The sequence below is a fragment of the Panthera onca genome, chromosome X, assembly GCF_046562875.1.
Source record: "Panthera onca isolate mPanOnc1 chromosome X, mPanOnc1 haplotype 2, whole genome shotgun sequence".
Taxonomy (NCBI): domain Eukaryota; kingdom Metazoa; phylum Chordata; class Mammalia; order Carnivora; family Felidae; genus Panthera; species Panthera onca.
Genome location: NC_138357.1, coordinates 106,809,807 through 106,819,864, shown reverse-complemented (window position 1 = coordinate 106,819,864; position 10,058 = coordinate 106,809,807). Strand labels below are relative to the sequence as shown.

At 34.9% G+C, this 10,058-nt stretch overlaps 1 pseudogene; it reads right to left on the bottom strand.

Annotated features, from left to right (window-relative positions):
- Positions 1-2,266: 2,266 nt before the first annotated feature.
- On the bottom strand, positions 2,267-3,987 carry LOC145714587 (RAD51-associated protein 1 pseudogene; annotated as a pseudogene).
- Positions 3,988-10,058: the final 6,071 nt, after the last annotated feature.

The following is a 10,058-nucleotide window of genomic DNA, read 5'->3' as shown; positions in this document are numbered from 1 at the left end:
ATATGTGGAACTTGAGAAACTTAACAGAAGACCATGGGGGAGGGGAAGGGGAAAAAATTAGTTACAGAGAGGGAAGGAGGCAAACCCTAAGAGACTCTTAAAAACTGAGAACCAACTGAGGGTTGATGGGGGGTGGGAGGGAGGGGAAAGTGGGTGATGGGCAGGGAGGAGGGCACCTGTTGGGATGAGCACTGGGTGTTGTATGGAAACCAACTTGACAATAAATTATATTTAATATTAAAAAAAGGCTTTAGAAAAAGAGTAGGATAAGAACAGCCTAAGTAGACAGAAAAATGGAAGACAATAAGCATCCTACTGCAGCCAGCATGACACACAAAATACCTTCACCCTTGCAAGCATCGGCCCTGTGGGAAGCCTAGCCTCCGATGTAACTAATCACCTCAAACTGCCCATATCGTGATGTCAGAAAAACATGATCCATAAAGGTAAATTTGATAATTTGGACTCCATAATATTTAGATTGTGCTATTAAAAAAGTTTTATCTGACACAGACAAGCTACAGATTTAGAGAAAATATTTTCAAGCTATATATTCATAATAAAGTAGTATCTAGAATACATAAACAACTTTCAAAATCCAACAATATAAAATAAACAAATCAATTTGAAACTGAGTGAAAGACATGAACAAAAATTTTACCAGAAAATACGTGTAGACATCAAGTAAGCACTTAAGAAGATGTTCAACATGATAGCCATCAGATCAGGTAAATGCAAATTAAAACCACAGTGGGGTATCTTACACATATCAGAATGGCTAAAATTTTAAAAAGCCATATAAACAAATGCTGGCAGGATAGAAGCAAGCTGGATCACTCATATATTGCTTAGAGGAACGTAAAATGTTACACCCATTCTAAAAACAGGTAGGCTCTTAAAAAACTGAACTGGAAATAGTACATGATACAGCAATTACACTCTTGGATATTAATACCAGAGAAATTCAGATTATGTTCACACGGAAATGCGTACGTAAATGTTTATGGCAGATTTATCAGTATCAGCCCCAAACTGGAAACAACTAGATAGTCTTCCAAGAGAGAATGGCTGAAAAAATGTGGCAAATCCGCTATAAACTACTGCGCGAAAAAGGAATGAACTGCTGGTACATGCAATAACTTTGATGAATCTCTGGAGAATTACCCATTCTGAACTAAGCCAATCCCAAATGTCACATACAGTATGATTCTATCTATATAACAATCTCAAAATAACAAAATTGAGCAATGAAGAACACATCAGTGGTTGCCAGAATTCAGGGATAGGAAGGGATGACGGAAATGGGTGTGCCTCTAAGAGCAACACAATGATCTTTGTGATGATTGACAGGTTGTCTATGTCTTGACTGCATCTAAGTGAATACTTCGGGATATTTCACTCTAATTTTGCAACATATGAAGTTGGTTGGAAACGGGCAAAAAGTACATGGAGTACCTCTGTATTATTTTTTACATCTGTAAGTTAATGTACAATTTATCCCAAAGCAAAGAGTTTAATCAGCGGCTTATATTCTTAACATACAGACTGGGTTCACTGCATGTTAACCAATATATACAAATTAAAACAAATTTCAAAAACAGTGCTTTTGAACATACCTTCTTCTACTGAAGGCAGACCAGACATTTCAGGCCAAACATTCTGGGGAGAAAACTGAAATATGCAAAAATATAAGACATCCGCTTGAAAATACCATAAACCCAAAAAACCAAGAACTGAAAAGACTAGATATCGGGGGGGGGGGGGGGGGGGAAACAGGCAAAGAGGGTGAGAACCAAATTTGGATCTTTTCCTCACATGGTATTTTTCCTCAAATGAGACTGAAAACCCAAGATGCTAAGCAAAAAGGAGTAGCTAAAAGCTGGGCAACTGAGTAATGTTTCCGGTAGACTCACCAGTCCACGGGACACAGAAGATTTCAGTAAAAATCCTTCCTGAAAATGTTTTATGAGACCCCTATTAACTTGATACCGAATGGCAAGATTATAACAATGGAAATGCCACTGCCATCAGAAAAGAGACAAGGAATCACCTACTATCACCAGTTCTATTCAACATTATAAAGAGATCACAGCCAGGGCAATAAAAAAGGGGAAAAAAATTTTAAAAAGCATTAACAATTGGAAAGGAAGATACTAAATCACCTTTAATCAGAGAATTGATTTTTTTTTCATAAAGCATTCATTTAGTATAATGAAATATAGACAACCTAATGAAATGTAGACAAATGTAGACAGGTGCAATGGGCTCAAGGAAAGAGCATATCAAAACTTTTTCACTTTTATTAAAGGCTTTGATGAGAACTTCATAAAATGTCATGAAATTCTATTTGCTATACAATAAACATCTACTTCTGAGTAGGAGACATAGGTCATTATAGCAACCATTTTAATGGGTAAATGAATTCTGAATTCTTAGTATTTGACTAAAATATGAAACATTTTTGCAATTAACCTGACAATGTAGCTTAAGTAAGATTTCAGAAATGTCTCCTGGAAAAAGCGGGAATGTTTCCTTTTAAACTCTGAATAGTTACAGTTAAGGTGCCATAAATTAGACAAATCTAGAAAGGAGCATCATGTTTCTAGAAAAGAATAGCATGCAACATGGACTTTCCCCATGTCAAACTGACAACCACTGAATGACAATGCCTTATTACACACAGGAAAAATAGAACACATTCTCCAGAAGGAAAGGGCATTACAAGATAATTCTGATAAACAAACCCCTTATTGAAATCTTGAACAGCTTCAGAGAATATCATCATGGAATGGGTAGAGGCAATTTATAGGACATTAAAGGATTCCTTTATCTTATGATACCCTCCTTAAATATAAACACAAATCAAATATAAACACACTTGTAAAACTGTGATTCTCTTAATCAAACATGTGTTTACTATCACACTCAGCTACTAGCGGCATTTGGATGCAAAGGTTTAACTCGTGCTAATCTGGACAAACCCTGGCGGAGACTCTGATTTGGAGACTTAACAGACACGCCTGCCAGTGGGCTCCTGATGCTGCTGCTTCCGGACATCGCTGGTGGGACCCACTTAGGTTTTTTGTTTTCAGCCAAAGTTCTGCGTATTTGTAATGGTGTCCTAGTGACCTCCGAAGAACCAGAAACCTTTTTTGGTGAAGGCTGAAGTTCTGATTTCACAGAAGCTGGAGCAGAGTCTCCTGAAGTCACCAAAGTATTACATTTGGATTTAGGTTTCTTCTCCTTCTTTTCAACTGGGGATTTGACCTTCACTTCTTTCTTTTTAATTTCTTTCACTTTATTTTTTCTCACAGTGAAGTCTTCATCATTATCTTCACTCTCACTAAAATCAGAGTCATCCTCGGACTCTTCACCAGTTGCAAAGTCTGGTTCAGAGTCATTAGCACTATCGCCATCACTGCCTTCCAGAAGAATCTTCCTCTGTTGTACCATAGCCTTTGATGCTGCTTTTCTTTTCCCTTGAACACCAGGAAAATCATCTTCCTCAGTAATCTTATCCAAATCTAAATAATCGCTGGCTACACTGCAATTGGAGATATGAGGGGCCTTACTCATTGTTTCACTTTCATGACTGTCACACTTTTCAGTGCTTTTATCTTGAGCCTCTTCCGCATCAGTGGTGACTGTGGGAAGTTCCTTCACTGATAAAGCAAGTGCGACTTCTAAGTCTCGCTGGTAGAGCTTGTCATCTAAAGCCATCCTTTTTTTTAGGGGTTTTCTCTTGCAATGGGATATCTTCTTTCTGGAGATTCTTCAGTTTAGGTTTCCTTGTTTCTAGTTTTAACTCCTTTGGTGTTGTTCTGGGTTTTTTATTTAAAGGTGCAGTTGCAGAAATAAAGTCATCATCACTGTCAGAGTCCTCAAACTGTGAGTAATTGACCGATTTCTTATGCCTCACAGGCCGCACCATGGCCCCCTCCAAGGCTGAAAGTTTGCAGCTTTCAAGTTCTTGTTGGCAGCAGTGGCTGTTTCCAAGAATTGATATTTTTATTTCCAGATTACATAAAAGCCTTCTAGAGATAATACACTGAATTAAACAGAAAATTTAGGAAAATTGCTGGATTCTATATGCCTGCACATTAGCATTTTCTTTCTTTTTTTTAAATTTTTTTAACTTTTATTTATTTGAGAGAGAGAGACAGAGTGAGAGCAGGGGAGGGGCAGAGAGAGAGGGAGACACAGAATCTGAAGCAGGTTCCAGGCTCTGGGCTGTCAGCACAGAGCCCTACATGGGGCTTGAACTCACTAACCAAACCGTGAGATGATGACCTGAGCAGAAGTCAGACGCTCAACCGAGCCACCCAGGCACCCCAAACATTAGCATTTTCTAATAGTAAACATTTTCTAATAGCAAATTATTACTAAGTTTTTTATATACATCATAAAAAATGGCATAAAACCTTACATGACATTGTTATATTTTTAGGCTTTTTCCATATATGAATCAGATGAAATGTGAAAGGGTTTTAACCCTGATCACTGTTGTCAGCATTTCTACTATCCTGGCAACAGAGGCCCTTTACCATACACGTGACATTTAATTCTGATGGAAAGATAAAAACAGCATTGTCTATGACAATTTTACCTATGGTCTCTAGTTTAATGATCTCACTGACTAATTAGAGGTTAGCTTCTTATAAAGGGCTCATAAGTGTATTATTTCTCCTCTTACATTGTATTTTTATTTTTTCCCTTCTCTTTTCTAAACCTCCTATCTGTAACACTAACTTCTTATTCCATTATGAACTTTAAAATAAAAAGCAAAAAGAATACCTAACTTCTGATTCCATTCTGTACTTGAAAATAAAAAAGCCAAGAGTACATATTTCAAAAATCATTAGAGAGATGCCATTATCATGTGATTAATTTTTGATATATATTCTAGGACACAGATATATTGCATGTACATAGTGTAAAAATTTCAAAACAGCTGATAAATATACCTCTTCAGAAGTAATTGTGATGAGCAGTAAAGTGTGTATATAAATAGATGTAAACAGACATTTATCTACATGAATAACATATTTACATAATTATACACATATCTGTAAGTAAATTATACTTAGTCTCTTTTTAATTAACAATATATCTTGGAGATGCCTTCTTCAAGTACTTAACGTGTACGTGATTAGTTGTAAAAGCTGCATAGCATCATAGTATGGACACACATAATTTGCCAAAAAAGAGCTGTTCTATTTTGTGTCCATACTTTAGCACACATGTGTGAGTAGCTATGTCAGATATAGTTCTAAAAGGCCCACTACTCTGTAAATCTGTAAGGAAATTCACAACTTTGTCAAAAACATACTACTTTCCAAAACTCATTACCATTTTTCATTCCCTCAATAACCTGGCATCAAAATTTTGAAAAGGTACCATGTTACTTAATTATTTACACTGAATATTAAGCATACTTAAGACACTAATTACCTATATATGTTTATTACTAATATATTCTTTGATACACATTTTTAATCCCATTTGGTACAGTTTATCATTTCATAATCATTAACAAAATTATATACCAAAAATATATACACACACACATATACATAATTACACATAAATTCTTATTGCTGTCAATTATGTTCTATATACTGCTTGATACCAAATTGATTCTGATGTATATTATATTTACTATATAATTCATTTTACCTGTAAAATACATTGTATATAAGTATGGTAGATATAAAGTAAACTATTTCTGTATTTAAGACAAGTGTCATTCCATTATTTGTTACCAAGACATTGCACCTGGTCTCATACACTATCACATCCAGATCAACAGTAGCATCATATCAGAAATAATAATTAAAATGTCTTGGATATTGTACTTGTAAATGTACTGAAATTACTTTTATTTGTATACATATAGTACAGATGTATTTATATATTATAATAAGAAAGAATTGGTTCTTTTTTGATTATACTACTTTTCTGCAGCTTTTTTATTGTTGATCAAAAGTTAACCTTTTTGCATGAATGGAATCATTTTTTTATAACAACTAGTGAAGTTTTAGAAATGTTTCATTAGCAAACCATATATATATATGTATATGTATACACACACACACACACACATATATATACACACACATTTTTAATTTAAATTGACGTTAGTTAACATACAGTGTAGTCTTGGCTTCAGGAGTAGAACCCAGTGATTTCATCTCTTAAATATGATGCCCCCCGGTGCTCGTCCCAAAAAGTGCCCTCCTTAATGTCTATCCCATTTAGCCCATCCCCCCACCTATCTCCCCTCCAGCAACCCTGTTTGTTCTCTGTATTTAAAAGTCTCTTATGGTTTGTCTCTCTCTCTCTGTTTTTATAATTTTTATCATTATTAAACTATATATTTGACAGCTATATAAGATGTAAAGCCTTTTTAGTGTATTAAACAAACATACATCCACCCAAAGCTTCAAAGACATAAATATTACCTATCTAGGAATTATTTAAATGTTGACTGCCTTCTCCACACAAACCATGGATAATCAGTGAAAAATGGAGCATCATTTTTTCAGTGAGCGTCAAGACAGAACTTTCAAGCTCCAATGTTATATGCAATAAAATCACCCTTCTAAACTGAAAGTGAAATAAGAAACATCCAGATAAACCAAACTGAAACACTTTTCTGCTGGCCAAACGTAATACAAATAAATCATGCTTAAGGAATGTATTAGTTTCCTAGACTGTCATAACAAAATACCGTAAACTAGACTGCTTGAAAACAATACAAATTTATTGTCTCACAGCTCTTGAGGCTAGAAATCTGATATCAAGCTGTAGGCAGGACCATGCACCTTTCTAAAACCTGTAGAATCATTCCCGGCCTCTTCCCAGCAATCTCCGGCATTCCTCCAAATCCTCTACCTTCACATGGCATTCTCCCTGGGCGTATCTTCACAGTCTTCCCTCCATGCACATCTGTGTCTATATCCAAATTCACCTCCCTCCTTTAAGGGACATCAGTCACACACTATTAGGGCCTTATCCTAATGACTTCATCTTAAATTGACGGAATCTGCAAAGACTCTATTTCTAAATAAAGTCACATTCTGAGGTATTGGAAATGAGATGACTTGTTTGGGTGGCCCAAGAGAAAGGACACCCAATGGAAACCAAGAACGACAGGGCTATAAGAATGTGTGAAGAACACTGCATAGGGAAAAGAAATGGATAAACATAAAAGACTAGTGTTTTCTATTATTTTTGAGAGATATTTGACTTTTTTTGATATCTGACTCTTAAAGCAAAAAAATGATAAAAGATATAATATAAACTATAGAACAAAAGCACAAAGGAAAGGTAGCATATGTAACATTACAGTGTAGTGAGGTTACATTTATAGGAAGTGATACTACATATTTCTATGGAGATGAAAAGGGAAGAAGTGAAATATAAATCCCTTGAGCAATCACTAAACGTAACACAAAAATGTATAGATAATATTCTAGTTACTATTACTAGATAACCAGTTATACTGGATAATTGCCACAAAACTTATTTTCTCCAATACACTATTTTCTTGCCTGTTTTCCCAGTAGGCTGTCCCACAATATTTAACTCTAGTAGCACCTGCTTTCAAGCACAAGCTTGAAATTGAAGAAATATTAATGAGAAAATGAAATAATTACAATAAAAGAAATTGAGCAAGTGACAGCAAAAATTAAAATAAATAAAGAATCCACTGCATGTAAAGGTTATTTAGCTAAAAAAGAAGTTGGACATCTGTTTCCCAGAAGATGTAGATATACTTTCTTCCCCAAATACAACGAAAATTCCTTGATAGTACACATAAAAAGAAACATAAAAATACTCTGAAAGGTAGAGAGACTAATGAAAATGGACTAGGAACCTCTGAAGCCAAGGAACAACACTATAGTGGATTCCGTGTTTTCTTTTGTATGTTGTATTTTCTTTTCACCTCATATATACCCAACCTGGATTGAAACAATCAGGCAACCTGAAAATGCCAAAGGGTGTAGACAACAAAAAGGCCCGAGTAAAGTCTGCTATCCTCAATGGGCCAGGAAGGATTCAGGCAAACAAGACAGGATGTGTGTAGACAATACAAGTTCTATGCCAAATACCAGCGTCATTCACCACAGCTCAAGTCCAGCGGGGAACCTAGATGGTCATCATTACCGGGCTGTAAAAACGCACCCCAAACGGTCCCTCCCCATAGTGATCTATCTTTTCCACTTACTAGACTTTCCTGAGAAAGAAAGAAGTAGGACTTGGTTACAGCCATGCAATTTAGCTAGACACTGAGATACCACCACACATTTACTAGAAGGGATACAACACAAACACATGACCATAAGAAATGCTGGTAAGGATGCAGTGCAAAGGAGACGCTCATACACTGTTGGCAGGATGGACAGTGGACTATCAGACTGCAAACTCTAAGACGTATTCTAAGTACCTTAAAGTATACCGATCATGTGATCTAGCCATACCATGTCTTCATGTTCATCCAAGAAAGATAAAAATGTATGTCCACACTAAAACTTGTACAATAATGTACATACCATGGGAAAGAAGGGAGGTAGGAGCAGAAACAGGAAGAGAAAATGGAAAGTCGTTCAAGGAAACTTGAAAGAAGGGATGGGTAAGTACAGTATTTTGATTCTGGTGATAGTTTAGCAAATCTATATACACATGCCAAAACATATTGTTCAATTCAAATTTGCAAAGTTTATTTAATCTCAATGATATTTTCATGAACCTGTTACAAAGTGTGAGATACAACAATATGCATGGCTAAAGGAACATTTATAGTGATAAATACAAAAATCCTGAAATTTGTGATAGAGAAATAAATCTCAAAATAGGTAAAATCTGTAATTCAATAACAAACCAATGGAAATGAAACAATAAAATTGAAGTCTATGGGTGATAATAAAAGAAATAGAGAAGATTTTTTAAAAAGTTTTGGACATTCCATTCTGGCTGGAATTATTAAGGGGAAAAAAAGATGAAGAAGCATCAGTATATATTCAATACCAGCAATGCAAAAAAGGAAATTCTCATGCCATTTCTTGGTGACACATACATAATTATATCAACAACTTCATCCTAAAAAGTTTGATACATGAAAAGAGAGACTACCAAGGAAAACATACCCTAACAAACAATAAAACTTAGAAAATCTCAACAGTCTTATCTTGTGTAAATAAACTGGGTCTATAATGAAATATCTTCCTATAAATGGATCCTGCTTGTTGGTGCCTGAAGTCACAAACTTTCCCGTATAATGGAAAAAGAAGTAATACCAATCTTGAACAAGCCTTTCCAAATAATAGAAATAGTAAAAATGTTTCCCAAAATGCTTTGTGAGACCCCTATAAACTTTACACCGAAATGATAAGGAAAATAAAAAGAAAATCGATGGTATATTTCCCTCATCAAATCACCAAAATTCCTTTATTGCCCCCCAAAAAACCTAACTTATAATTCAACAAAATTCAATGGTACTTTAACCGTAATATCCCATGCACAGTGAGTTTAAACCAAGAATGAATTCTCGTGAGACAAAAATATCAGAATCAAACAACTATCACCAAAAAAAGCATTACAAAACAACTATCACCAAAAATTGGCATTACACAATAAAAGCAATATAACCACATTTACCATCAAGTCATTACTTTTAAAAAAAGCTTAAAAACTTCAGCAAATACCGTACCCAGTGATAAAATACTGAAAATCTCCCTCTGAAATAATGCATTCAAATTAAACAGTAAATTTAGCAAGAGTTTTAGATTCCGTACAGTTAAGTATTAATACATTCTTCTCAGAACAGAAATTGTTACTAACAATTTTATATACATCGTAAGATATGGCACAAAAACCCTTTACTACAAGGTTTTATCTTTGAGGCTTTTTTTCGTATACTGATTAGATAAAACTCGAGGAAATTTTAATCCCTAGTGTTTTCATCTTTTTACTTCTATTATAGTAACAGGGACCCAAAAATGTAAGATAAACCTTACTATACAAGACATGTAATTCTAGTAGAACTATAAAAAGAT